This window comes from Amia ocellicauda, chromosome 5 (assembly GCF_036373705.1).
Source record: "Amia ocellicauda isolate fAmiCal2 chromosome 5, fAmiCal2.hap1, whole genome shotgun sequence".
Taxonomy (NCBI): Eukaryota; Metazoa; Chordata; class Actinopteri; order Amiiformes; family Amiidae; genus Amia; species Amia ocellicauda.
In genome coordinates this window covers 30,158,912-30,185,762 of record NC_089854.1, presented here as the reverse complement: position 1 = coordinate 30,185,762, position 26,851 = coordinate 30,158,912, and the positions used below count along the sequence as shown (strand labels likewise).

General features: G+C 38.5%; 1 long non-coding RNA gene across 1 annotated transcript in view; it reads left to right on the top strand.

Annotated features, from left to right (window-relative positions):
• Positions 1-20,137: 20,137 nt before the first annotated feature.
• Positions 20,138-26,851, top strand: part of LOC136750027 (uncharacterized) — a 61,549-nt gene continuing 54,835 nt past the window's right edge. The window contains exon 1 of the long non-coding RNA XR_010816819.1: positions 20,138-20,347. This is a non-coding gene — a long non-coding RNA (uncharacterized LOC136750027). The remainder of the gene's footprint in view (positions 20,348-26,851) is intronic.

The window sequence follows — 26,851 nt, the reverse complement described above, 5'->3', positions numbered from 1 at the left end:
ACATAGATAAAATTAGCTCACATTAATACAAAATCTGGACAAATATTGTTTTCTATAGAATACTGTAGCTATATTTAAGAAGTTATTTGTTGTTGTTGTTGTTGTTGTTGTGTGTGGTGAATAAAGCAATTGAGGTCCAAAGCCCTGACTTCCACTTTAAATGGAAAGAAGGGGAATTAATGCCACTTTGGAGTACTGAATTCTCCTGGGTGCGCGCAGTACTTTCAAAAGATATACTCCAAAGATGAAATTCAGGCACTTATTCCTGTTTTATGCCCATGCACTTAAAAAATCAATTCCAGCTGAAATTCAAAAGCTAAAAGCTATTTTTTGGTCGGTTTAAGATTTTATGGGATTCGCTTGCACCAGTAAAGCTCAGCAGTTTAGTGGCTGAACAGAGTGTAATATAATTTTGATTATTGTTGCCACGGCTTTTAAAAAGTCCCCCTGCCTTCTCAACTCTCAAAGGAGTTTTCCCCCCGCATCAAGAAACACTGCCTAACTGGTCAATGAGCCTTGAGTTTAAGTGCTGTTTGCTGAACAAAATTAAGCACCGCCACTTGCTTTGTTCCCATGTATACAAATGTCTTCTTAATTAGTTTGTTTTGATGCACAAAGATAATGCTGAACAAGCGTGTGTGCCTTACCCATGTACAAACCTCTGGAGTCAATTAATAAGTGTCATTTTCCCTGCATGCTTTTAATGATTTAGATGTTAGTTTCCTTGACCCGTTTGGCAGATTTTTCTTCACCGTGAACAGGGGGGAAAAAAGTTAAATATTTTATTTTTTGAATAACTTAAAAGTAATTAGCAGACATGGCTGAGTTTAAAGCATGAGAAGAAAAATTACTTTGGTGGTTCATGTTTCCTGAAGTTATTACATATGTAACTGATGCGCAATCTGCCATTGGAAAAGTAATATACATACACAGTGCAATACAATATAATAATGTCAACAGACAGGGAGTCATAGCATCTTTTGTTTCTGAACAGGCATGTTAATTTTAATCAAATGATTATGATCGTGACTCATTGTGTGAAGCAGTAACTAAGTCACTTGTTTCTCAGCTGTTAAGGGGCTTTCCCAAAAAGAGAGACATTTGACTGGCTAATAAGGAACTTGCCTCTTGGGAGACATACTGCCCTGCCTGGTTGAAGAAAAAAAAGTAAGTCCATAATAGTTTTACTGTGTGCATTCATGTCATGAAAGGATATGAACTTTGGAGATTATCTCAACTGCGGTAATATGGTAGAGAGGGAGTGCAATGTCTCTTTCTGCTTCACAACACTTTTTTTTGTATCCATGTTGTATGTCTTCCAAGAGGTGACAATGGTTTAAAAACAGAATTTCACACTTGCTTGGATTTGTTTTTCTCTCCTTCATCATGTGCCTGAAGCTTGACCTGCAGAGTACAGTTCTTCCCTGCCTGGAATGGCTTGTAGAATGTCATGCTTAAGCGTGAACTTTCTCAGGTCCTGAGAAAATGAGACTTGTTGTCTGAGAGAGTTTAACCATCCCCTTGGCACCACAGGGGAAACTATCCTGGTGAGGGAAGGAAAAAAGCACAAGTGGAAAAACAAATAAAATAAAAGAAGCTTTGATTTAGATCAAAGTTTTGAAAATTGTGTATTCTGCACATGCACTGCTTTTAACCCCATATGAATTGTTTGGCTTTAACCTCTACTTTTTTCTACTGTTAGAATGGCAGTTTGTACACTGTGCCTTTATTGTAAGTGAACCTCCACAGGTTTCACTATTATATACACACACATACATACAATGTCATACAATGTCAAGTTATATACTGAATTGAACTTGGTTAATTACAATGTATCCAAATGAAAAGGAGTGAGAACTGTTCAATTTTTTCTCCAAGTATAACTTAATTTCTGTTTTAAAATGGGAGTGTGGGTGAATGCTATATCTTTTGCTACCTGTGGAGAGACCTTTTACAGCAGCTAGACTGAACCTGCACCATATGGTACTGTATAGAAGAAGCCAGTAATCATGATGAAAAAAGAGCTGTTTTTAATCAGGCACTTCACAGAATCGTGTGATTCCGAGCAATCAGGTTGCAATACAGAACCATCTGTGTCAAATAGTGTATTGCAAAAGCATAGAAAATCAGAGTCTGGGATGATCGTTAAGGTTGTTGCTGCAATAAAACAGAAGACAGAATCGGGTCTAAAATTGTTACTTTAAACCTAGGAAAGTATAATGTGACAGAGAGATAATTGGAGTTTCTAAATTTAAAGCTAGCTGATTTATTTCTTGTGAAAAAATTAAATTATCAAGCATGTCGGCAAAGATGGGATTGTTGTGTAATGGCGAACAAGTTTTGACTTCTTTTCAACTGAGGATGCATCCAAGACATGGCACTGTGTTTCTCTTCAAAATGGGGATATAGACACGGTCACATATCAAGCGTCTGCATTGGCATATTTTAAAGATTTAAGCAATTAAGGAATAATTATGATGTCCTTTTTCATCAGATCAATTGTAGAAGCATCTGGCATGTCGAAAAGCATATTTAGATGGCTTGATCAAGGTGGAAGAGAGCTGTAATAACAGGAGCTGCTTAATGTTTGTGGCACATTGCACATTGCATTACATTGCCAGTGGGACTGTCTAGATAGCTTTCTCTAAATTCTGAGGTAATGAGGACGATCGTAATTGACTAAAAATGGTAAATTGGAATGTGAACATATTTTGCCTGGTTTATCATTAAAATATATTAAAAAACTAAAAAACTATTAAAAATATGTAAACACACTCTCAGTTCACTGCTAATGGAGAAAACTAAATCTTATTCTCAAAGCATCAGTGAACTGCATTGTTATTGAAAGGGAGGAAAGACATTTGGTATTACAACCTGCCATCCAAAATGTTGTGCATTTTTTTAAATTATTATTAATGTTTTCATACCTCCCTTGTGAAAGGTTGTGCGTTTCTGCTCTGCAGATGGTAATAACTATACACTCACCTAAAGGATTATTCGGAACACCATACTAATACTGTGTTTGACCCCCTTTCGCCTTCAGAACTGCCTTAATTCTACGTGGCATTGATTCAACAAGGTGCTGAAAGCATTCTTTAGAAATGTTGGCCCATATTGATAGGATAGCATCTTGCAGTTGATGGAGATTTGTGGGATGCACATCCGGGGCACGAAGCTCCCGTTCCACCACATCCCAAAGATGCTCTATTGGGTTGAGATCTGGTGACTGTGGGGGCCAGTTTTGTACAGTGAACTCATTGTCATGTTCAAGAAACCAATTTGAAATGATTCGACCTTTATGACATGGTGCATTATCCTGCTGGAAGTAGCCATCAGAGGATGGGTACATGGTGGTCATAAAGGGATGGACATGGTCAGAAACAATGCTCAGGTAGGCCGTGGCATTTAAACGATGCCCAATTGGCACTAAGGGGCCTAAAGTGTGCCAAGAAAACATCCCCCACACCATTACACCACCACCACCAGCCTGCACAGTGGTAACAAGGCATGATGGATCCATGTTCTCATTCTGTTTACGCCAAATTCTGACTCTACAATCTGAATGTCTCAACAGAAATCGAGACTCATCAGACCAGGCAACATTTTTCCAGTCTTCAACTGTCCAATTTTGGTGAGCTTGTGCAAATTGTAGCCTCTTTTTCCTATTTGTAGTGGAGATGAGTGGTACCCGGTGGGGTCTTCTGCTGTTGTAGCCCATCTGCCTCAAGGTTGTACGTGTTGTGGCTTCACAAATGCTTTGCTGCATACCTCGGTTGTAACGAGTGGTTATTTCAGTCAAAGTTGCTCTTCTATCAGCTTGAATCAGTCGGCCCATTCTCCTCTGACCTCTAGCATCAACAAGGCATTTTCGCCCACAGGACTGCCGCATACTGGATGTTTTTCCCTTTTTACACCATTCTTTGTAAACCCTAGAAATGGTTGTGCGTGAAAATCCCAGTAACTGAGCAGATTGGGAAATACTCAGACCGGCCCGTCTGGCACCAACAACCATGCCACGCTCAAAATTGCTTAAATCACCTTTCTTTCCCATTCAGACATTCAGTTTGGAGTTCAGGAGATTGTCTTGACCAGGACCACACCCCTAAATGCATTGAAGCAACTGCCATGTGATTGGTTGGTTAGATAATTGCATTAATGAGAAATTGAACAGGTGTTCCTAATAATCCTTTAGGTGAGTGTATATCATCACAGGCAGAGTACAAAACCTTTTATGTGTTAAGCAATACATTTTTCTTGTTTCCTTTCCAAGTGTTATATTGAAAAAGTCCTCATGTATAAAAAATATGTTCCGTTTTGGAAAATTTCATTTAATTTTCCCTATGCAGTGGCAGTTTTTCTCATTAACGTCAAACATCCTGGGAATCCTGAAGACACTGCATTGTTTTGTGTTGTTAATTTCACTCAGGTTTAAAGTCTCTGTGTGAGCCAGTCTGTCCTGGCAATGGCTGCCTCCACACTGGATTTTTTGTTCCTTTTTACTGGCTCTCTTCCTTTGGGGAAGCTGAATTCCACTGCAGGATCAATACTGGGTCACTTCTGCCCTGGTTTCATTGTGTTCAGCAGTTTTGATCCGTTGTATGGCAACCAGTTGAGTTATTTAAAAAATGCAGTTACTGGGCGCTGAAACATTCTCACACTGAGACGCAGATGTGATTTATAATGGTTGGCATTTATTTCCACAGCCTACAGTTTTTTTTGTGTGTGTGTGTATATTTGTTAGTGACTTTCTATCCTTGCAGTAGTAGCATATCATATTAGAAATTAATTCTATTCATGGCTTTGCTCAGGGGTATTTGTAGGCATGAACAACAGTTATATATATGTACATATATATGCCTATTGCCATTTTAACATTTTAACATTTTCGCTCTTTGAGTTATGTCCCATATTTTGGTTTGTTATTGGATCCATTCATTTATTTATTTTTCTATCTCTTCTTGTTATTCCAAACAGACATCTTTCCATGCTCCTTTGTGTCATCAGTAGTTTCTGTATTATTTTTGCATAAAGTGACCAGGTTTCACAGCCATAATTGAGCACTGGTACTATGCATTGATCAAATACTTTTCTATTACGGCAAGTGGGTAGATTTCCTTTCAACAGCGTGCTGTTTCTTTCAAATGCACTCCATCCCATTTCCCATTATTCCATAATATGTTGTCCAAGGTAGACATAACTTTGGACTTCTTCAAGTATCTGTTGAGATACTTAAATTTTCTTAGATTAACAAAGGTGTTAAACATGACTTTTGTTTCACTCAGGTTAATTTTCAGTCCAGTCATATTGCTTGCATCTGATAATTCTTGAATCGAAGCTGCAGGTCTTCAGGTGTATTTGCAAATATGACAATTACATCGACAAATCTTAAATTGTACAAATAAGCTCCGCTAAACTTGATTCCTTCTTCAAGAGTTGCCGTGAAGAGTATTGAACAGATTGTGTCTCCTTGCCATATATATAATGCATTTTAATTGCAATCAGCAATAATTGTAATGTAGCATAAAACCCAAAGGAAGAAAACTTCACAAAAAAGAATTATGAGACAGAAAATCAGAACAGATTAGCCATATTTATAATGTTAAGATTCCAGTCCTGCAAAGTGCATCCTCAGACTCAATAGAACTGTGCAGGTTAGCTTATACGCCTGCACATGTAGGGCTTGTGGATTCATTTCTCTGCATAAAGACTGTATTTGCTTGCCTTGCGAAGAAAAGCATTATCAATTATCTCCATTTGGAAAGAAAAATGTAAAAAAAACTGAATAAAAACAATTGGAAACTTTCACAATCACACCATGTGCCATCCGCTTGTTTAATCTTTGATCCTAGTGTAACAGACACGTTTCCAGACAGTGAGCAAACAATACAGTGATGGGCAGAATAACACAGAACCCCCTGTCACAGGGACACTAGTGAGAGAACCAATGGCAAACTGTAATCACAATATGGCTAGCTTTGAGACATACGTTCAATAAACAAGGACCAAGTCTAAAACAATGATCTACAATTTTAGAAAAGCAAAACTTGAAGGTATGAGGTGGCACTTAGAAGAGTTAGACTGGAGCACACTGGATACAGATTCAGTCAAAAATGGATGCTTATATTTTAAGAATATACTACTTGAGGCTCAGGAGAAAATGGAGGTATCTTGGAAAACAAACAAGATGTCGCAAATGTTCTAAATGAGTATTTCACAGAGGTTTTTACAAACAAAAAAACAGATAACATGCCACAGGTTAACAACCAGTCCAGTCAAACCCTAAGAGAGATCAGGATAAATGAGGAGGAGGTACTAAAGGTACTAGCAGAATTAAAAACAAACACATTTTTTGAACATGCAACTGCAGCTGTAGATCATGTGAAAGCATATGGTATGATATACTTAGATACTGGTTGATGTATAGGAAACAGAGGGTGTCGATTAGAGGAGTCGCTTCTAACTGGAGTGAGGTTGTTAGTGGAGTTCCACAGGGATCAGTACTAGGGCCTTTGCTTTTTCTAATCTATATTAATGATCTGGACTCTGGGATAGTTAGCAAACTTGTTAAATGTGCAGATGATACTAAAATAGGTGGCTCAGCAGATACAATCTCGGCAGCACAGGCTATTCAAAGGGACTTAGATAATATTCAGTTGTGGGCCGACACCTGGCAGATGAAATTCAAAGTGCAAGGTATTACATGCAGGTAACAAAAATGTCCACTATAATTACACTATGGGAAGAATAGAACTAGATGAAGTAACGCATGAGAAAGATCTACAAGTCTACGTGGACTCCTCACTTTCTCCATCCAAACAATGTGGGGAAGCAATAAAAAAGGCAAACAGAATCTTAGGGTATATTGTCAAAAGTGTAGAATTGAGAACAAGGGCAGTGATGTTCAGACTGTACAATGCACTAGTTAGAGCTCATCTGGATACTGTGTGCAGTTCTGGGCTCCACACTTCAAGAAAGATATCGCTGCTCTAGAGGCAGTTCAGAGGAGAGCAACCAGACTTATTCCAGGTCTGAAGGGAATGTCCTACTGAGAGACTGAGGAACTGAAACTTTTCACCCTGGAACAGAGGAGACTACATGGGGACTTGATTCAAGTCTTCAAAATCATGAAAGGCATCGACCACATCAAACCAGAGGAGGTTTTCCAGATCAGCAGGGACACACGCACCCAGGGACACAAATGGGAACATTTAAAAATAAACTGGATAGTATCCTTGGATCACTTAGTTATTAATGGACACCAAATGAGCACGATGGGTCAAAAGGCCTCCACTCATTTTTAAACTTTCTTATGCTTTCATAAGGTGGGAGACAAATAGTATTGTGTCGGGGGGGGACTCAGATTGGAAATGGAGGTGATATATGTTGGTGAATACGTCACAAGCCTACAACGGGTGCCCTTTGACCCTCTCCCTACTCACCTCCTCCAAGCGACTGCTCCCTATCTACTCCCCTTCATCTCCTCCCTCCTCAACTCCTCACTCCTCTCTGGCTGTTTCACCTCTGCATTTAAACAAGCTGCTGTCATCCCACTCCTCAAGAAACCAACCCTTGACCCCACCTCTCCTCAGAACTACCACCCTGTCTCCTCACTCCCCTTCCTCTCAAAGACCCTTGAGCGTGCTGGCCACCGTCAGTTCTCTGCATTTCTTTCCTATCACTCACTCCTGGATCCTCTGCAATCCGGCTTCCGCACAGCTAACTCCACTGAGACGGCTCTCCTGGCAGTCACTGACTCCCACAGCTGTGCTCAGACGACCTCCCTCTCCTCAGTCCTCATTTTCCTTGATCTCTCTGCAGCATTTGACACTGTCGATCACTCCATCCTCCTATCCTGCTTTGCTGACCTTGGAATCTTTGGAACTGCTCTCGTCTGGTTCTCCTCCTACCTCAATGACCAGACCTACCAAGTGACATGGCGAGGTTCCTCATCCACCCTCCAACCTCTCCTCACATGCGTTTCCCAAGGCTCCATCCTGGGCCCCCTCCTGTTCTCTCTCTAATCTCGCTCCCTGGGCCCCCTCATCGCATCCCATGGTTTCTCCTACCACTTCTACGCAGATGATGCCCAGATCTTCCTGTCTTTTCCCTCTTCTGACCCTCTCATCCCCCCTTGCATCTCTTTCTGCTTGTCTGCTATCTCCACCTGGATGCACTCGCACCACCTCAAACTCAACCTCTCCAAATCTGATCTCCTCTTTTTTCCCCACTTCTCCTCACATTCTGCTGACCTCTCATCTCAATCCCCTTGGAATCTACGACACTCTATCCCTCTTCTTCTGCTGAAAATCTAGGAGTCACCCACGATCCTGCGCTCTCCTACACCCAGCACATCACCACATTGACAAGCACCTGCAGATTCTTCCTGAACAACATACGCCGAATCCATCCCTTCCTCACCGACTACTTGACTCAGCTGCTTGTCCAGTCACTGGTCCTCTCCCACCTGGACTACTGCAACTCCCTCCTGGCCGGCCTGCCTGCAACTTCTACCCGCCGCTCCAGCTCATGCAGAACTCTGCAGCTCGTCTGGTATTCTCTCTGCCCCGATTCGCACACGCTACTCCACTGCTCCGCTCCCTCCACTATACCGATACCTGCACACCTTCAGTTCAAGACATTGACCCTCACCTACCGCTGTCTCGACCACACTGCACCAAAGCTAACTTCAGACCCTCGTCTCCCCATACATCCCCTCCAGACCGCTTCGCTCTTCCGGTGCCAAAAGACTAACTCTGCCTCCTCTCCACTCCCCTTCCTCCAGAGCCGCTCCTTCTCATCCCTGGCCCATAAGTGGTGGAACGACCTGCCCACTGAAGTCAAAACAGCAGAGTCCCTGACCCCCTTCCGGTGATTACTCAAGACACATCTTTTCAGACAGTACTTGTAATTTAGTCATTTATTCTCCTATAAGATTGTACTTTACAACGTTTTAATATGCTTCTTGCATTACTTGTACTCGTATTATTTTGATTTCCCCTATGCTCCCTTTCCCCGTAGCCCTTGACTGTGTCCTAACATCTTGTCCGCACTTAGCTTTTACTATCCAGGTAAGACCTCATATCTTGTATTCACTTGTGTAAATTGGAATTTGTAAAATGTATTATGCTTTGAATTGCTTGGTATTATGTAAATCTGAATTTGTAATGTTTGATGACTTTGATACTGAACTGTATTTTTGCACTTTGTATTGTGCTTATGTTTTGTAAGTCGCCCTGGATAAGGGCGTCTGCCAAGAAATAAATAAATAATAATAATAATGAATTAAATACAGCTCCTGGTAGCAGGGTCTTGAAGATTCAGCACATAAAAACCTGTTTGTCTCCTTTGTCTCTGCTTCCTGAGAGCTGTGAGCTGAGCTGGTGGATTTCATTAAGGGCCTGTAGTGATTCAGGGCTGCTTTGGCGAGGGGCCAGGGCTCCTGCCGACGTAAGCACTGGTGTTTGCCAGTTTTAGCAGGCGGTGAGTAAACAGGGCCTGTGTAGCAAGAGGACACTAGAAGGGTAGCCAGACCATCTGGGAATAGTTCTGTTTCTCAACTGTCATTCTTGGCCCTTGAGTAGACAGCCTGAACACTTGCCTTATTATGGAAATGGCAGTACACTTATACATGCTTGAAAAAAAATAAAATTATATATATTGTTTTAGCAAATGATTTAAGATTTTTTATTTTCTTTGAACAATTTTATCTAAATTAAAGGTTAATTTAGGTTAAAATATTTTCAGTGTAAGATCAAGCTGATTAACAACTGACATTTTTTCATAGCCTTTTTTTGCTCATCTTTAAGAAGGGTGCCAATCATTTTGGAGGGCACTGTATATATATATATATATGTGTGTGTGTGTGTGTGTATTATTTTTCTTGACAGGCTGCACAGAAGCCTCCACAGAAAGGCAGGACATGAAGTGAATAGATAAATACAATTTAACAAGAAAATATTCATTCTAAAAATGCCCGCTAAATTTTACCAATAAATGTTACGTCTTGAAAGGGAATTGTCTATAAAAAGAAAGACATACTTCTCATAGTCAAACATACTTATATAAGGCCATTCTGTAGTGTAGGGATCCCAAGTCCAGCAGGTTTGACAGGAAGATTGCAATAGTCAGAAAAAAGTATATGTATCACTTCTAAACCTACAAAGCTATGCAATGGGAATAGCAACTCTGTACACTCTGTACACAAGCAATACCAAACCATGTAACCGAGCAAATTAAATGTACTTTTTTGTGCTAATTTGTGCAGGGGGGATAGACGGCTGGGCCCATGTTTATTCTAGCTCCTTTGGCAAGATGGAGAATGCAATGTGGAAAATTAATACTGTTGCTAACCAACCTAGTGGTGTTCAGGAAACCCTATCTGGCTGACAGGGTTATTAAACTGTGGGTGTTTTCTGTTCTCCGCAGAATGATCACAATGATAGACCATACACATAGTCAGTTCCATAGGACAACTACTAACTTGATATAATGGTCGTCTATCAGTAGGAACCCCAAAAAGTCAGTCAGGTCTGGGATAGCAGTATACAGAGAAGCAGAGTATATGAGTATATAAGTAAGCCCCTTACATGTGTGCTTTAAATGGTTATATTTGTTGGCTGCTCTGGGTTTGTTGTCTGTGTTTTAGTCCCCCTGGTTCTGTAATACACACACAGCCCTAGCACCTGGTAATATAATGATTTCTTTAACAGCTGCTTGAGAATTGGTTTGCGTAGGTCTCACAGTGTCACCGTGCTCAGACGCCAAGGGCTCTCCCGTATCCAGGCAACGTGCAATACCTGAGTGTGCTCACGTCACAAACACCTGCTTCAGCCCAGGGCCGCTCAGAAATAAACAGATAGATCAACACGTAAATACACACAAACTGAGAGGACATGAAAAGAACAACCTCACCTTCCTTTTCAACAAAGCCAAGCAAATAAACAATCTCAGGCCACATGTTCAAATGGCTCAGTCTTTGCTAATATTGACGTGTATGCTGTATAAAGACGCTTTATGCAATACTATGTTTAATTAAGGGTTTATGATAATGGATGTGGTTTGTTAACAGTCTCATAAGGGAACAGGGATTTTCAGTACAGAGTATGGGCTGGCATAAATGTAAGCTGCTGTGCAGAGCCTTTTGCTTTTGCTGTTGTTCAATAGGCAGCAGTGCAAATAAGTTATTCATCACCAGAGGAGTGCCGCCCTGTAACTGTGGGTGTGTAACCTGCCACAGACAATACCTGTGCTAAAAGGAAGGGAGTTAAGTTGCCCATCTGTCTTTGGAGAGGCTACTATCTCACTGGGAAATGTGTATGGTAATTATGCAGTCACGATGAGTGTTGAAGCCTGGGGCTTTTATTATGCAAAAAATAGAAAAGTCACATAAGAAATTAGAATATAGAATATCTACTGAGCTGTGCAAAAAATAGTAATTTGTAGTCATCATTACATTTCTTTTTTTTTTTCTCACAGATCATATCAATTTGTCATGTTTGAACGATAGAAATTTGAAATAGGGCCACAAGGTAATTTTCAGGAGAAGGTTTCTATGTCTCTGAGATGAGCCGGTGACAGGAGAGGGGAAATGTGACAGCAATGGCAGGGCATCGATAATCCTGCAGCAAGCTCCACATTTTACTGTGTTATTAGTGATTATATAATCGGATTTGTTTTTGTTTTGGTCTGATATTTTTTTCTGTCGGCCTGCAGCACCGAGTGCAGCAGTAGAGATCGCAAAGCTCCTATTCACAGTCCAATTAGGGCTAAAAAGAAACCTTCCCTGACTTGGAAGTGACTAAGAAGTCTGTGTGTTCAGGAGAGAACACAATCTGTTCCACGATATCCAGTAAACAAACTTAAAGGAAAAGGAAAAGAATAAGATTCCATCTACCTTTGAACACACAGGCAAGGGAAATTAGTTTTGTTCATTATTTATATTGTCTTCATTTTTGCCAAGGTTTCTCACCATGACTGTATTTCCAGGCTAGTAAAAAGTCACAGCAGTTGAGCTGGTGTCATGCCTTCAGCTGAAGGTGGTGGCTAGATTACGATGTTGGAGTGTTTTTCGTTAACGCTTGACTCATTTAATAATTCCTGCTTTTGACCTTTTTGTTTTGTTGTGATTTTAGAGTAAATTGTATTCAAAATTATTTTGAACTGTTTTCAAAATGATGTTAGAACAGTAACCAGCCATAGCCACTTTAAATAGGTCATGACAGGACCTCTGCCATCATGATTTACTTTTTAGCATGTGAACACGGCCCATGAGTTGAGAAATTGTAACAAAGTGGGCAATGCGCTTCTTTTATGACTGATAATTCCTTGAAATTGCTGCAAATTTATGAGAGCAGGTTTATTCTTATGCATGCCATTTATCAGTGACCCTTGCATTACCTTGCATAACAGCTTTTCCACAGAAAAATACTCAGTAAAGTTATTGAAGAGGAAGTTGCCTTGGTTCCTGTAAAGTTTTAAATGTCTGTGTTTCGTCTTTAAATTGTTCACAGAAAAGCCAAACGCACTCCATTTTACTTTTTTCCATCTGAGTACGCTTCAGTTCAAACTGACATTTTAGATTGTGGGTAGTGCCTTCTCTGCTTCATCAAACTGCTGATGCTTTTATATGAATTATGAGTTTCTTTCTACAGTCTATGCTTCTCATTTGACTGTGTTCACTGGGTTATCAGATTTTGTAGAGCTAATAGGGAAGTTCTGAAGGATGGGTGATGTTAAATTGGCGGACAATAGTGAAAGGTTACTGAATTGTTACTCAGCCCCAGACTTCTTTGCATTTAGAATTATTTATTTATATCTTCCTAGCTCATATTTTTTCTAAGTGTATTATTAAGTTCAGGTGCAGTTTGTCACCCAAACAATAATAACTGAAATGTAATTTTCTCACTTGCAGATGTTTCACTGCTTGTTTGGTTGAGCTATACTGGACAGGGTGTGACAGTGCTCTCTCCATCACAGCTGTTAAACCATTCAAGGCACTTTAAAGTCCAGGAGGAAATCTTCATTCATTTGAAATCTGCTTAACGTCTTTGGTTCAAGTTGTGTTAGTAAAGTGAATGTAGAACTTTTCTGATAAAGGCAAGATGAGACATTCAAAGATTCTGCCGCTGTCAAGGATAATACAAGGTTGTAGCTCACAGAAAATATAATCTTGTTTTATTTTCCAATTAAGTAGTGTATTTTTAGAAAGGTAGTGGTTCTTTAGTACGAGATTGACAGTTGGGGATGGTGCATGACTACAAAGCTACATCACATTTCTCACTGTTCCAGCTTTGTTGTTTAATTAACACTGTTCATAATCAAGTAAACCAAAATAGATGCATGCTTTTATGTTCATGTATGTATAATATCTTTTAAGTCTCGATTCTTTACCTCATTAGCACATCTTTCTGTTTGTTTATTTTTTCAATGAAATGTTATCACAATGAATAAAAGGTTGTTGTAAGGTAATGAACACAAAATGTACCTTAAAAGATTTCCTAAGAAGGTGTCGAATGTGTTATGTAAGACAAATACCTTCAGCAGGAAAAGTCTGTTGTAAAATGTGCAAGATCATATTGATCACATAAATTCCACTTCACCTCTGTTTAGATTAATTCATCATAGTTCATGAAAGATTAAATTGATATTCTTTGTATGACACATGGCAGGTAATTAAATTTTAGCGGAGTCCCGTGAGACACAATCAACAGTAAAATGCTGGAGAACATGCATGCATTGAATTCAAAATACCTTTATTCTTTTAGGGATATGTGCATCCTTAACATCTAAAAGGCTGATGTTTCATGTTATCTCGACACTGTATTGTAGCCACAGGTGATGTTTCAAATTGTCCAATAGCATTTTTTCTGTGTGCATTGACTAATGTCTTCAAAAGGCATCAGTATCTGTTAAGATAAAGAACAAACACACTGTGCTTTGCTTCTGTTATTATTCATAATATGAATGCATTTTTTGTAGCTGTTATTGGTTAAAGCAATATGAATATAGAAAATAAGCCTTGGCAAAGAGCTGACACTTTAAATGAGAAAAATGTTGCTTGATTGATTAATTGATTGATTGATTGTTTTTTCTGTGGAAACCCATTGGTGTCTCCCATGGAGGGAAGATAAACACTGTTGTATAATAGTCAGAGACTAATGAAGAAACAAAGCAAGTGCCATGTCTTGAAGAATGAAGCATGTGATTCAGTAGCCCACCTTTACCCTCCTTGACTCAAACTCATGTTTCTGTAATTTAATAATGCTCCCCGAGAGTCTATGCTGACCGTAGTGCCTTTGTGCAGATATGCAAGAAGAGGAATTGTGAGCTTGCATTATTAGGGAGTGAAACACGGACAGTTAAATGAGGAAATTAAACAGAGTATTTTATGTGGGTTGAAGGAGGTTCAGTGAGCAAGGTGCTTCGGCCCGTAGCACTGTGGAAGTATCAGAGTAACACTGATTGGTGGATAGCTGAGTTATCATGACTCTGGGAATGTTTCTAGAAAAAAGCGAGAGCTCCAACGCTTGCCTTTCAACCAAAAAACAGATAGATATAGCATTTGCAATAAACTGTAAAAGCTGGGGATGTGAAAGCAAGATGACAAGCTGTGGAGAAGGAGAGCTGATTCAGCCTGCTGTCTGCTCACTCGACCCACTGAGACACAATCAGCTGTATTTGAACTTGCAGGGAGTAGGAATCGATTTCAAGCCAATTTTATTAAAAGTTAAAAGAGGGCCATTAACAGCCTGATAGGCCTGATTCAGCAAAACATAAACCATGCTCAACTTTTCTTTTACCCCCTCTTATGTTTTTTTTTTTCTTTCTTTCTTCAGCTGAATTTAACACAGGAGAATTTCTGAAACACAGCCGCTTGGTTCATTGAATAAATTATACCGACTGTTATGGATAGATTTGAAAGTCAAGCAATAGTGAAGGGGAGTTATAAAACTGGTTTCTCAGCTGGCTGTAGTAGCATCTGGTTGCACGCTTCAATGAAGAAAACTTATACATTTTCATGTACACATGGTTTCCCAAGAGGTCCTGCAGGTTTTTGTGTGATTTTTGTTTTCTCTTCAATTTGAATGTAGGGAAAAAATAAACTAAACATATCTTGGAGAGGTCATCATCCAGCATACAGTATATATGCCATATATGTATGTGTATATTTAGTATCATCTGCCTCCCAAGAATTTGTCCATTTGTCAGTATCTCACCAGTATCTCAGTACCAGTTTGCTCAAGGACAACATCTAATCTCATCCTCCCATCTTCTGTGGGGTCTTACGCTCAGACTTGTTTCATCTCTTGGGATTCATTGCTTCTTCAGTTCCTCTCTATTTTTTCTTGCAAAAGTTCTGAACCGTTGCAATTTTATGATCTGCAGTCTTTTGATGATGTCACACATTATTGTTTGTCCGGAGATCCATTGTTTTTCTCTTCTTGTTATTCCCAGCATTCATCTTTCTGTGCTTCTTTGGGTTGTTTTGGAATGTAATTGTATGAGTTTCATGACCAGGTATGGAGCCACAAGTGAGTATTGGTTTGTCAAATTTTTGTTCACATTTCCGTTCAGTATTGTATTGTATTTATTTCAAATGTGCCAAATCCTATTTTTCATTCCATTTTGATTCATAAGAGCTCCATCTCTTCTGATTCATTGGCCAAGACAGAGATAACTGTTGACTTCAAGTCTCTTTTGGTCTACTACAGTCTTCCTACTCTGTAAAAAGCTCCTGGAAATTAATTTGATCAATTTTTTTTTACTCCTGAATTAGAAGCTGTGGATTTTCATTATTTTTGGCAGATATGACACTGTTATCAGCAAATCGCAAGAGGCTCAAATAAGCACTGTTTATCTTAATTCCTTTTTAGTCTCCTTTCTTGTGTCTTGTTCACTGCATTGTTCCATTTATGTGGGCCTTGTGTCTGAGACACTGTGAAATGTTTTGCAAGAATCCTCTCCTTTGCTTCTGCAACTTTTTTCAGGATCTCCATCATCGTGTTTTTTGTTTTATGACATAAGCCAATTCTTCTGGAATCATGTCTGGTGTTTATTGTTCATTATTTTTGTTCACATGTTCACTACTATACAGCTCTGTATATCTTTATAATTGCATTTTGGTTTTTCAGTGCTGTTTCATCAATATTTTTCTGGGTGATTATTTGATGCTTTGTTTTTGATGTTTAAGACTTTTGGAGAAATGCCTAAAATACATGACCAATAGGCAAGATCCTGAGAATTGAGTGCAATGCCAAAAGCTGAAATGCTTGACAGTCTCTCAGTGAAGTAATTACAAACTTGAAGGATAGGAAAACACAAGCTGTACTGTAACTTATATATATATATATATATATATATATATATATAATACAAAACAAAGTGGGAGTGTTGTGAGTCGCCAGTGGATAGCAGGTGCAGCTATTTATTCATGGTCTCTAATCGCTGACCTGCCTCAAGAAGAATATTTTGTGATACATAGGGTTAGTAATGCAGCTGAGAGGTTTCTAATTTGATGTCAAGTGGAACTGAATTGCGGTTCCTGGCTTAGACCCAAAAATGAGCTCTGTTATATTTTTTTCTGCTCAAGGGTGGGGGAGCAGCTTCCCATTATGCAGTACAGCAACTCCAGCAAAACAACCCCTTCGCTGCGATCGTCAGCTCCCTCACTTCCCCAGGTCAATGCGAAATGATTTTGTTACGTACCGGTATTCAATTAGCTCCTTGCATCAGTTTAAGCCACCAATAAAGGAAACGTAATACTCTCAAGATCTGTGGCTGGGTGTGCAAGATGTTTTCATCTGAATGAATGAAGACGGTGGCCATTTTGAAAGTCTTATTGCTGCCACAAACTTTGGAGCAGCTGTACATAAACATCCACTGCGTGCTTGGTTTGGATTCAGGCACCATGTGTTAGCTCCCTCCTGGGATGTAAATGAGTGGCTTCCTTTACGTGTGGTCCCATTTACAATTGATCTTGAGCAATTTGGCACACTGTTCAGAAGACATATAAAAACCACGTCTACAGCAAGTAGAGTCTCACTGTTGGAAAGCATGTTACAATGAACCAAATCCAGGAAGTAGATAAAAGAGAAGAGGGAAACATAGAATTATAAAGTTTAGAATATCAACTGAATTGACAGGGTGGATCCATCCATTATTATGTATTTATTTACTTAATTTACTTAATTGTCATTTTTTGTTATTTTAACTCAAACACAGAGTGTCATAAGATAGTAGAAATTGATTCTCTGTTGACTTCATAAACCTTCTGGGGACTCTAAGTAGGCTATGGAGGCTATGTAGCTATGGTTGAATTCCTGTATGGAATGACATACTATCAGTTTTAACCTAACCTACGACTGAAGTGTGTTAATTGTTGAATGAGGAACAATGAAATGAACATTTTCATTTCTGCTTTAATATTAATCAGTTGTAGCAGAACAATTGGGTTAACTGAGTTGTTTTCTTTTGTTGAATGTTGGTCTTGGAGGGGATGAATGTATTTTCCTGTCAGCTTCCAACATTTTCCAATTCATAATTACTTATTAATTAAGTGTTGGAGTTCTATCTTCAGTTTGTCCCAATTTCAATTGAAATGTAAAATAAATTTTAAATCAATTGAAATGAAAAACTAAACAAAACACCATATCTCCTTACAGTAATCCTACAAATATGCACTGCTCAATAGCACTGCAGCGCCAGAGAGTACAGTATGTTCTCTGTTGCAGTTTTAAATAGTAGAGTTGCTGTGTTACAGGAGACATATGCTGCACTCATATGCTTCTGCCGTTCACAGACTAAATAAGGCAAGCTCCATAAGGGTCCTGGCACAGGCTTTTGAAAACAACCTTTCACTTCTGCATTAGTGGAGCATCCCCTGGCTCCCTGTCTGGTAGACCCAAGTTAGGATCACAAATCACTCCTATTGCTTTGTCACAAGTTAAATATAAATAGGCTTGTATTCTTCTTTCAGCCAATGTTAGTAGCGCATTGTTCTAAAAAATGCAGATCCGACCAATTCTCAATGTAGATCAATTTTGGGGTTTGTTAAGCGCTTCTGCATGTTGTCATTTGTTTAAGATAAAATTATATGATGTGTTGGTCTTAAATAAATAAGATAAATAAAACAGCAAATTAAAATACTTAATAAATGTGGGACTCGCAGAACACAAGATGGACTTCAAAAACTGTCAGCTGTTTTAAGTGTTTGGCGGCAGCTGTAATAGGAGAACCAGTTGTTGATTACTATAGTGGGCCCAGACTTCTGGTTCCTTGAATATTAATATACAGAAATGTCTGTGAGATATCCCCACAACTATCTACATAAACTTATTATAGCAAACAGTAACAGCATGGTAACTATGAAATCCGGTCGATTTAGTACATTTCAGGGTTCACAGAATTACCATTAGCGAATGTTAAACCACCACCCAGAGATTCACACAATGACTTATTCAGAGAGATTTTAGAATATGCCTGGGGGTAATTAAAAATAATAATTCGAAAGATAATTATTATTTTTTTAAATTCTGTGTCTTGCAAAACATATCAATTTTTAATTTTTAATAAGTCATTATATCCCCAGTAATTATTAACATATATATTATCTTTTAATATACAGTGGTACGCTTTAGTGAAAGAAGAAAATACTGGCTGATATCTGGATTCTGTTTTTGTGCTGCAAAATCTAGTGAGAAAGTGAAGCATGCCTTTTCGACACCAATCACCTTGGTTTGGGAGCATTCGGAAACACAAGACAGAAAAATAACAAAATAAAAATAATAAATATGTAGGAAAAATAACTTCTGCAAATAAAAACATAACGTAGTGTAATATAATGTAGTTTGTCAGCTTTCCAATTACCCTTACTTACAGCTTCAAATGTATAAATAAACAAATGCATACATACAATTTACATCACTTGTCACTTACCATCAGTTCGTGTTAGCTTTATGCAAGTGACAAGCCCTAAAAAAAAATGTTTGATTCCCATACAAGGTGCCTGCATGTCAACCATCTATGTAAAAGCTATATAAAGTTATATGAAGAAATGTACATATTTATGTTTGCCTCGCAGTGCTTCTTTCTTTCTCTTTCACTTGGGTAATAACTATTTCAGCTGACTCACAAGCTAACTGCCATTTGTCAAAATGTTAGTGCTCACCCCCAACCCCTCAACCCCAGCATCAATATAACATTGTTGGTTTTTCCCCCTTTCGGGCACAATGTTACACATTATAATACATCCATGCTAGGTTTGAAAACCAGCTGTGATAGCATTTGTTACACTAGCAGCCACAAAACACAGACTTTAGCATAATTCGAGTGCACCGTGCTCTGCTGATACAGGCCTCCCATTATGTGGCTTGTAATCTAAGCTTTCAGGACCCTGTCTGTCCTTCTCTTTCCTGAATGGGCCACAGCTCCGCTCTTTCTCTTTCCTGATCTTTCACTTTGCTTACCTCGGCAGTATGATTATAGTCAGCCACTGATGGGGTGAGATGATTTATGCTGAGGAGACACCAGGGGAGGGTCACCTCAAAATAACTATGTTTGAAATGCACCGAAGTCTGAGAGTTTTTTTTTCCCTATCCCCCATAAAGGTCATCAGTGTGCTGTTTAAGTTGTCTCCTTGCATCCCCTCACATGTAATCTTGCCTCCTTGCAATCTGTACTAACTAAACCTGACAACTAGGCTTTTTTTTATCTGACCTGTGACACTGTGCTCAGAGCATTATCTATCAAGTTGTGGAAACCACTTCCTCGACATTTAAACTCCCCATATGTGTATATGTGTATGTATATGTATATGTTTCTTTGATTTGTTTGGGTATATTAATATTTGTGAAGAGGTTTTTCACCAGCATCTTCTTTATTAGACACTCCAGGCCTGTAATGCTCCAGGGTGTCTTGACATATTTTCAAATCTTGGTACTCATGTTGAACCAATATCTTCAGACCCCTACAGTGCATCAAAGTAGTTTGTTGTATATTGAGCTTTTACAGGCATGTATTGCTAAACAGAGCTCTCCTGCAGTTATCACTATATTTCTCCTGCCCATTTCTAGTGTTTCAGTCGCTACGGCCCTATAAGGTGTGGATGGCTGCACTCTGGTCAAGACAGCCTGCTCCTGCATTGAGTTTCTGTCTCTGTGGTCACCAGCGTCCTTGCTTCTTGAGGTTGAAAAGCAGGAACCTTGCAGTACTAATAATTTCAGCCTTGAGAGGAGATGAAAACTGCAAATCTTGATCATAGCTGACAGGATAGCTGATGAGCGGTGACTAGAGGCCTCCCAATTGTTTTGGTATAAATGGAACGGTCAGAGACGATGCCAATGCTGTTACGGTATGTGGTTTTATTATGTTTGCCTTCAATAGAGCAATGTACTTTTGTTTACAATGACCCTTTTACTAATTATAATGCATATCAATGACAGAGTAAGGTTATTTCATGTATTTGTTTGTTTGTTTGTTTATATACATATACAAAGTGGATCACAAATAGATTGCAGGCAGAGACAAGGTTAAAAAGAATGCCACAGCTTTTATTCAACCACTTAAAACAATTATTTTAAAAACAGAATGACTGACAATAAAAGTGCCACCCAAGCGATACAATGCAATTACTGTATAATATAGCAGCACGTAATGTGCAAAACTGGCAACATAGCAGCATGTAGTAGTAGCACTGCACTGTGTGTGTGTGTATGTGTATATATATATATATATATATATATATATATATATATTATATATATATATATATATATATATATATATATATATATATATATATATATATATATATTAACAATCCTTTCAGAACTCTACAAAGTTACTTTCAAAATACAATTCAACAAAAAAATATAAACTCAACCATTTGAAATAAATGAATCTGAGATGAGGTTGTTTGTTTCATATTCTTATCCCCTGGGAGTTTTTGCATCCTTAATGAGGTGTATTATTGTTTTGCAGTCATATGTTGTTGATGATGATGTTATAATTATTATTAGCAGTACTAATAGCAGTGGTTTCACATTCAGGACATCGTAAACATGTAGCAGTGTAAGTGAAAATGGGCAGCATAACAGTTAAGAATAACATGATTTCCACATGAATTTGCTTGGCAACCTTATGATTAACTAATTCATTTGGTTAACAAGAAGCTTATTCATTAGCACCCATGATAAACTAATTCATTTTTTTAATTATTGATGTAGTATTCTTTACGCCTTTGCAAAGTGATTACTGAAGTGCAACAAACCCAGACAAGAAAGCATGTTTGGACATTGGTGATGAATCATAGCCAGTGGGCGTTCTGGTGCCTGCTTTGCATTTAGGTGAGGGTAACACCAGCTCCAGACCCTCGCATCAAAAACAGAAGCCCTGCATATTTTAATTAATTCTGAGAGTTGGATCACTTTGTGCTAGTAGGTTGTAATGTGGAGATTACCACCTGCCACGAGTTCAGTTGATATTAAAAGGGTGAAATGGAAATGCAGATTGGGTACACTGCACATTTTCAGAGGGCTGTTCTGAAGGAAAAATAATTTTCTCTTCCCCTCAAGTGAAACACATAGCTCCCTGTCTATACACCTTCAAAAATAATCCATACAAAGGAATTTCCATTGCATATTTTATGTCCAATAAAGATTTTTCTGCCGATGTGTTTTTATTAAATTGTCTTGTAGATTTTAATATGGACTGTTCCTACTTAGTATGATATCCTATATAGACATGTCCCTTTTTATTATTATTATTATTATTATTATTATTATTATTATTATTAACAGAAATCTTACCATTATCTTCAGTTAAATCTACCTGTTATTCTGTGAACTTAGCTTTTCCTATCTTTCTGATATTTATGAAACTGCTTCAAACGTTTCTACATTCCTGTGTATAGACGTTATTTCCAGATGCACAAATGAAAAGATCTGATGAACATCTGTGGACTAGTCCGAACAGTAGAGAAAAGGAGCTGTGTGTCCATTGATTGATACAGTTGTGATTCATAAATCAAAGAAAAATCTGCCAACATATTACAGGTACAGTTTCCTTCTCTTAAAAATGTTGGAAAAATAGATCATACACATTCTTATGGAAATGAGATCTTGACAGTAGGCTTAATAAAAATAGCAGGTTCAGGATGAACACATAGAAATCTTATGAATTTATTTATGAAAGGCAGGTACACAGCTGTCATGTATCTACCGTTAACTACAATAATAAGGGACAGAACTTAAATTGGTGCTCCCAGGTCTGCTTCGCAGTTTGTTTTGGTTGTGTTTTAATTTGCTGAAATAAAGTAAGTAATTTCAAGCTAATCTTTTCTAATGCTTTGTGACACCCTGCCAAACTCACTTTGTCAGTTGCTGAGAGCTTCAAACAGAAATACCTAAAAGTTTAAAATGGATCTTTTAAAATCTTTGTATGAGTCTGAAATACCTCCAGACACTGAAAGTTAACATGAGCTATATCAAAGGGACAATCACAGCTTCTGAGAGCTCATTTGAATCACTGAAAATGAGAGCGAGGGTGAAACAATAAAGAAACGGTCCCACAACAAATCTCCAGTAGGCCTTCCTTCCAAGCAAAGTTTTTTTTCATGTGTTTTATATATAACATTTGTATTCAGGATTCGTACATGGAATGAAATATATATGTGTGTGTATAGTCTCTCTCCCTCTCTCTATTTATATATATATATATACATATACATATACATATACATATACATATATATATATATATATATGTCTGTGTTTGTGTTTATAGTATATAATTTACGATTCCATTAAATCTCCAGAAAAATCTATTTTGCACATAAAATGAAAGTTACTTCATATTAAAGAATTTTTAAATCTCTATCTAACTGGGGAGAAAGCATAGAGATCAGATAGAGATCATGGAGACTGGTAGTTCACCTGCAACACATAATTTATAATTTTTTCCACTTAAATGCTGGGAATTTCAAATCCATATTTTCATAACTACTTCAGTATAACTGTGCTTCCTGATTATTTAGCTGCCCTGTATGCTTTAGTTTATGTGCTTTACCACTTAGGGATTGATTCAATGCAAAAATATGTTGGCTTATGAGTGTCAGCATTATGACCCTAAAAGGAAAAAAACATTAACTTCAATATTTAAAAAAGCTCTTAACTGAAAACATGCATTTCCCCCATAGAGGAAATGGAAACTGTAATCATGTAACTGGTGGTTACATGTTTTAAGTATTCAAGTTTTCCTTTAATTTCTACCACAAGTTGGTGGAATGGTTTTGCTAATTATTTGCCACTACTGCAAACATGCAAAGTTTATATATATATATATATATATATATATATATAGGTAGGTGTGAAAAAATGTTGTAAAGTAAGAATGCTTTCAAAAATAGACATGTTAATAGATTGTATTTATCAATCAACTAAATGCAAAGTGATTGAACAGAATTAAAATCTACATCACATCAATATTTGGTGTGACCACCCTTTGCCTTCAAAACAGCATAAATTCTTCTAGGTACACTTGCACACAGTTTCTGAAGGAACTCGGCAGGTAGGTTGGCCCAAACATCTTGGAGAACTAACCACAGTTCTTCTGTGGATTTAGGCAGCCTCAGTTGCTTCTCTCTCTTCATGTAATCCCAGACAGACTCGATGTTGTTGAGATCAGGGCTCTGTGGGGGCCATACCATCACTTCCAGGACTCCTTGTTCTTCTTTACACTGAAGATAGTTCTTAATGACTGTCGCTGTATGTTTGGGGTCGTTGTCATGCTGCAGAATAAATTCGGGGCCAATCAGATGCCTCCCTGAAGGTATTGCATGATGCATAAGTATCTGCCTGTACTTCTCAGCAGTGAGGAGACCTTTAATTCTGACCAAATCCCCAACTCCATTTGCAGAAATGCAGCCCCAAACGTGCAAGGAACCTCCACCATGCTTCACTGTTGCCTGCAGACACTCATTCGTGTACCGCTCTCCAGCCCTTCGGCGAACAAACTGCCTTCTGCTACAGCCAAATATTTCACATTTTGACTCATCAGTCCAGAGCACCTGCTGCCATTTTTCTGCACCCCAGTTCCTGTGTTTTCATGCATAGTTGAGTCGCTTGGCCTTGTTGCCACGTTGGAGGTATGGCTTTTTGGCCTCAAGTCTTCCATGAAGGCCACTTCTGACCAGACTTCTCCGGACAGTAGATGGGTGTACCAGGGTCCCACTGTTTTCTGCCAATTCTGAACTGATGGCACTGATGGACATCTTCCGATTGCGAAGGGAAGTAAGCATGATGTGTCTTTCATCTGCTGCAGTAAGTTTCCTTGGCCGACCACTGCGTCTACGGTCCTCAACGTTGCCCGTTTCTTTGTGCTTCTTCAACACAGCTTGGACAGCACATCTGGAAACCCCTGTCTGCCTTGAAATGTGTGCCTGGGAGAGACCTTGCTGATGCAGTATAACTACCTTGTGTCTTGTTGCTGTGCTCAGTCTTGCCATGGTGTATGACTTTTGACAGTAAACTGTCTTCAGCAGCCTCACCGTGTTAGCTGAGTTTGGCTGTTCCTCACCCAGTTTTATTCCTCCTACACAGCTGTTTCTGTTTCAGTTAATGATTGTGTTTCAACCTACATATTGAATTGATGATCATTATCACCTGTTTGGTATAATTGTTTAATCATACACCTGACTATATGCCTACAAAATCCGAGACTTTGTGCAAGTGTACCTAGAAGAATTGATGCTGTTTTGAAGGCAAAGGGTGGTCACACCAAATATGGATTTGATTTAGATTTTTCTTCTGTTTGCTCACTTTGCATTTAGTTAATTGATAAATATAATCTACTAACATGTCTATTTTTGAAAAAAATCTTACTTTACAGCATTTTTTTAACACCTGCCTTGCACAGTACTGTGTGTATATATATATAATATTGAACTGATAATAGACACTTAATAGATACAGCAGATTTCTGAAGGTCTTTGGCTTGCCTTGAACTGATGGTCTCTCAGGCATTGATATTGCATTGGAGTAGCATCAGTTTCTCTGTTCTGTTTGCCAAAAGCCGGAGGACAAAATCACATGAAATTGTATCTTTAAATGTAATGTAAATTTGAATAGTGAGCGAGAAACCTAAAAGAAAATAGGATGTATTCTGTACCATTCTCAAAACATGCTGACATTAGAAAACATAAACTGAGGATATGTGATAGTGCAGTAAACAATAACTGATGATACAATGAAAGCAGTATTTAAACAAATCAATAGCTATGTGGATAGCAATAACATTCTGCAGAAGTTTCAGACAGGGTTTCGCCCCCCACTCGCACCCCCCTTGGTACTTAAACTGCCCTGGTAAAAGTCATAAATTATTTACTTGTATGCCGATTCAAATGATATTCCTGCTCTAGTTCTTTTAGACCTAAGTGCTGCACTTCAGGCTGTGTATCATGTCTTACAGAATGGGTGGGGTCTACTTGGAACGGTCTTGAATTGGTTTAGGTCCTTCTTATTAAACAGACAGTACTTTGTTTGCTGTACTGATTCTGCATCAGGACTAACCAATACCACACGTGGTGTCCCCGAGGGGTCTGTTTTAGGCCCTCTGCTTTTCTGTATTCTTCTATTACATACATCTTTCCATGCTTCATTGTGTCATCCACAGTTTCTGTATCAATATACACTACCGGTCAACAGTTTTAGAACACCCCCACTTTTCCAGTTTTTATTGAAATTTAAGCAGTTCAAGTTCAGTGAATAACCTGAAATGGTACAAAGGTAAGAGGTCAACTGCCAGACATTAAATAAAACTGAAAAATAATGTACATTTCAGAGTTATGCTAGTAATGCTTCACATCGTTAGAAAGCTGAGAGTTTCAGCTTTCATGGCATACCAAACACTTGGCAAACAACACAACAGTGAAGAGTACACATGGGATTGAAGAGAAGCACAGGGATTTGGTGCCCTTTTAAGGGTACCAGAGGGATTTGTCAGCTTAAGGGGTTAAATTTTGTTAAACAAAACGAGTCCATGATTTATTTTTGATCTCCAATTTTTTATTTGTTCTATGCTTTAATTTCAGAGTACACTGAGACATTAAACTGCATACATTTCAATAAAAAACAGAAAAATTTAGCTGTTCTAAAACTTATGACAGTTAGTGTATATATAGTATAAGTAGCAAACAAGAAAACAACAATGCATGTTGAATGTAAAAAATGACATTAACATTAAAAGTAACAAGTAAAGTAACATTCAAATTACACAACTGTAATGGAGAGGACAAGGTCATATATAATTCTGGGTTCTGTGTAGGAAAATATAGGAAAATAAATAAAAGCCACTATCTACTGTTGTTTCATATGCCAACTCTTCTTACCATTCTTCCCAAGGAGATCCCCAAAGACAATCTAGGCTGTGCAGTTTAAATTAAGTACAATAAAAGGTGCTTCACCTCCAGGGCACACTTCCCTTTGTCATGTATACTGTAGGGAAATGAGTACAGATGCTGGCTAATGGAAAATTGGCCCCTGAGACGCTAAAAGGGGTGGATCAGATAAAACATTGGGAGTGTAATCTTCCTATAGTTCTTATAGTCCCCATACTGCTCCACTGAACATTAAACCAATCGCTTGTGTTCATTTATTCCTGTGTTCCTCGGTCTCCTGAGCTATGAGACCAGGCGACTGTGCTAGCTGCTGTCCCTGACCACACAGCTCACAGCTCCCACCTTGTTTACCCAATCGAGATAATTAATTCTGCGTTCTGCCCAATCCTCTCATCCGCTTTCTCAGCTCTCAGAGCCCTGCGTTCAGCTGGCCCGCGTTCAAAACTGCCGCCACAATCCACT